This window comes from Prionailurus bengalensis, chromosome A2 (assembly GCF_016509475.1).
Source record: "Prionailurus bengalensis isolate Pbe53 chromosome A2, Fcat_Pben_1.1_paternal_pri, whole genome shotgun sequence".
Classification (NCBI taxonomy): domain Eukaryota; kingdom Metazoa; phylum Chordata; class Mammalia; order Carnivora; family Felidae; genus Prionailurus; species Prionailurus bengalensis.
The window spans coordinates 3,442,646-3,446,988 of NC_057348.1; positions in this window are offsets into that span (position 1 = coordinate 3,442,646).

The following is a 4,343-nucleotide window of genomic DNA, read 5'->3' on the forward strand; positions in this document are numbered from 1 at the left end:
TGACCAGGCGCGCCCCGCCCCTTCCCCGGCTCTGGCCGCCATGCTGGGGCGGGGCTTAGGCTTCCAGGGGGCGTCTCCGGGGGGGAGTGGCCATAGACTGCCTTCCTGCCTCCATTCCTAGCCTTGCGACTGACCTTACAGCTCTTCCAGTTGGTACATGTAGACGGAATGAGGGAAATGGACGATGGCCATTGGGTAAATACCTTATAATTGTTGCAGCCAAGATCCCTGGGTGGATCTGAAGTTCAATAACGGGAAACCTCATTTAGAATGGAATGGGGAGGCCGGCAGGGAAAGCTCTGCACCCTAGGACTTCTGGTCAATTGCAGGCCCAACAGGAAGTCCAGTGCCTCGCAAGTCCACAGTGTGTTAGCCGCTACTGCGCAGGCCCCGCAAGAGGAAGTTTTTCCCTTGCCCCACAACAGCGCAGCCAATGAGAGGCAGCCACAGCGCAGCCAATGAGAGGCAGCCACAGCGCAGCCAATGAGAGGCAACCACAGCCCAGCCAATGAGAAGCCACCACACCTGGCACCCCCGGGGTAGGGCCGCGGACTTTTGGTTTAGAAGAGCCCCTTGCAAGTTCCTCTTTCTTCTGTAAGATAATATCCCTCTCCCTTGTTCTGCAGACTTCCCAATGGTTTTGCCGTCCTTAGTTCGCCTGTCCGTCCCAGGTTGCAGTGCTCTGCCATTCCTGTTTTCACTGGTAAAATAACTCTCAGTTTTATTTTTTCAGGTTAACAGGTCTAACAATTAGTGGGGGAAAAGATGAGAAACAGGTTATTTCTGTAGCCTCAAAGTACTTTCCCCCAAGATAGTTATTCGTTATAAAGGGAAAAGTAGTAATTTTACAACGAAGACACGTCTTTAGCCCAGTGATCTAAGTTAAGGGCGCCAGTGAGGCCGCAACGTGGAGCCGCTCACAGGGTGCACCGAGAAGGGCATTTTCAGTGGCGCCTCTAGCCTTCCTGCCCCACATGCATGACTCCAGTCTAATTATAAGCAAATGTCAGACAGAATCCGAAGCTGAGGGCCATTCCACAAGGTAACTGGGCAGTACTCCTAAAAAAAAAAAAAAAAAAAAAAAAGGCTGAGGAACCATCACAGGATGGGGAGACCAGGACAACAAAACACGATGCGGGCTCCTGGATTGGCTCCTTGTCTTAGTTCAGTCTGTTCTAACAAACACACCGCAATCTGGCGGCCTATAAAGAAACACATGCTTATCTCAGGGTTCTGGAGGCCGGAAGTTCAAGATCAAGGCAACGGTAGATTTGGCGTCAGGTGAGGCCCACCTCCTGGTTCGGAGGCAGCTCAGTGCTCATATTCTCAGGGTCCTCGGTCGTCCCACGGCGCAAGGGGCAGGGCGCTCTCTGGGGCGTCTCTTGTAGGGGTGCTCATCCCATCCCGGGGGCTCCACCCTCTTGACCTAACCTCCTCCCGGAGGCCCCACCTCCTAACACCGTCACCCTGGGCATCAGCTTTCACCATACGAATTTTGGAGGGACAGGTTCGTGCATAACAATCCTGGACCAGAGAAATGGCCTCTACACATTACGTAACAGGATTGTATTGATGCTCATTTCCTTTTTTTAAATTTTTTTTTTCAACGTTTATTTATTTTTGGGACAGAGAGAGACAGAGCATGAACGGGGGAGGGGCAGAGAGAGAGGGAGACACAGAATCGGAAACAGGCTCCAGGCTCTGAGCCATCAGCCCAGAGCCCGACGCGGGGCTCGAACTCACGGACCGTGAGATCGTGACCTGGCTGAAGTCGGACGCTTAACCGACTGCGCCACCCAGGCGCCCCGATGCTCATTTCCTGATGGAACCATGGTTACCTAAGATGTTCACATGAGGGGAAGCTGGGTGGAGGGCATCTAGGAACTCAGTACTATTTCTGCAACTTTTTTGTCAGCCTAACGTTATTTCAGAATAAACTAAAAAGAAAATAGTCCCTCTCTCATGGGGTTGTCAGGCTAATTAACAGAACATGCAGGTGACATTTTTTACAAGGACTCTGAATCGTAGCTTTCCCCCCCCAATTTTTTTGGTCATACATGGCTTGAGTTTCCGAGGAAGCACCACAATGGTGAGGGCCAGAGGGTCCAGGATTAAACTCTCGTTTCCCTGGTCCTTCCTGACTTGAGAGAACAGAATCCAGAAAGAAAATCTCACAGGTTGCCCCTAAGCTGAGCTCGAGTGCCAACTTTCGGGGCCTCGAGAGGGTGAAGGCCATTTTCAGGGAATGGGCAGCCTGGCCTGACTTGGGATACCTGTTTGCTTGAAGAAATCTCTTTCTCCTTGCAGCTGCCTGCTCTGGACCCTTTGAAAGGAAATTGGCTCCAGAAACCAGATGATCACAGTCTTGCTGTGTTTCACAGAGCATGTTCCGGTTCCGTTGATGTCTTCCCCATTACCTCCCCTGCTGTGTTTGACCTTCAGCCCCTCACTGTGAAGGATTCAGTTAGCGGCCATGTGCCGTTGCTAACAAGATGCTTCAACTGTGTGCTGTTTGAGTCTCCTACCGAAGAGAGGTAGGTTGGCGCGTGCGTGTTTTCCTTTTTGCCTAAAAAAAACAAAAAAACAAAAAAAAACCCCTACATACTGGAGAGATTGAAAGAAAAAATAAACATGATTCCAGAGATCCTGCTTTTTAATCATGACATGAACTCTGGCAGTCCTTAACGAAACCATTTGATGACACAAATGTCAGTGGACATCTCTCTCTCTGCTCAGGACACCATAAATGGGGTGGGTGTGGATATAACCGGGATGCACGGAGGAGCTCCTTTCTGGAGAACAAACAGTTTTGTATTATGATTGGGGTGTTGGTTACAGGAATCTATGCGGGCGACAGAAAGGAAAAGACACACACACACACACACACACACACACACACGCTCTCACCAGCCAGCACATGTAAAAGCTGATAAAATCCAAATCAGGAATAGAGTCTAGTTAATTGCACTGCACTCGTGTCAGTTTCCTGATTTTGACAATGGCCCAGGGTTAGGTAAGATGTGAGCTGGATGGAGGGTACCTGGGATTCTCTGTACTATTTTCACAACTTCCTGTGTGTCCGGAGTTAAAGTTTTTGTGTGTTTTTGTTTTCTGTGTGTGTTGAAACACCACAAACCTGTTAGGCAAATGACAAACCGGGAAAGAGCTTCAACCAGCAGGACACAGGCTTTCGTGTCCATCACGTGTGGGTTCCTGCCAGTTAGGGAAGACAGGAACTTTTCCAGCAGGAAAGCCAAGACAGTACCGGGCACCCTCCCTCTGACGGATCCCCCGCCAGTGGTGGAGAAGAGTGGCCCACGTATCAGCCTAGAAGAAACAGATGCCCCTCCCTGCCACCTCCGCGACCGAGACTTTCGGCCAGCGGACACTTGTCCTCTTGTAGCTGGCCTTCACCCATCCCTCCTTCCTGTTGGCACCCCACTGACACTTCCGGGCTTCACTGTCAGGGTAGGAATGTGACTGACTGGAGTTTGGCCAATGGATGCTGTCTCACGACAATCTTGAGTACTGACTGTGGGAGGCAGGGGTAGAGGTTTCCGACGAAGAGTTCCTGCTTTGAGACAAATGCAGGTTTCCAGCTGTCAAGGCTCCTGGAGCACGCCCAGTGTCCTTTCCCACCGGTTCTGTTATTCTGTGACTTGTGACCCGTCCCCTCCTTCACTTTAAGTGAAAGACTACTTATTCCCAGGACTGATTTTTTAAAACATTCACTGGCTGAGCTTCCTATCTGCAAAACACACGGAGATCGACAACACAGTTCAGTTTGCAACATGGATGACAAGGGACTGATTTCCTGCATACATAAAGAGTGTCCAGGGGCACCTGGGTGGCGCAGTCGGTTAAGCGTCCGACTTCAGCCAGGTCGCGATCTCGCGGTCCGGGAGTTCGAGCCCCGCGTCGGGCTCTGGGCTGACGGCTCAGAGCCCGGAGCCTGTTTCCGATTCTGTGTCTCCCTCTCTCTCTGCCCCTCCCCCGCCAATGCTCTGTCTCTCTCTGTCCCAAAAATAAATAAATGTTGAAAAAAAAAATTAAAAAAAAAAAAAGAGTGTCCACACATCGTTGAGGCCAATAGATCAAAAGAAAGGTGGGCAAATGGTCACTAGTAAACAGGTATCTTAGAACATGAAAATATGGCCGCAGATAACACACCTCACGGGCAAAGATCAAAAAATAATTGACTAACAGGTGGTTCTGGTGAAGAAATGGAGACACGGGCGTACTTCACCCTTATTGGAAAAGTTTACATTGAGGTGTTCTCTTTGGAAGGCAATTCGGCAATACTCGAAACTAAAATCGAATACGCCTTTGGATAGTTCTAGGAA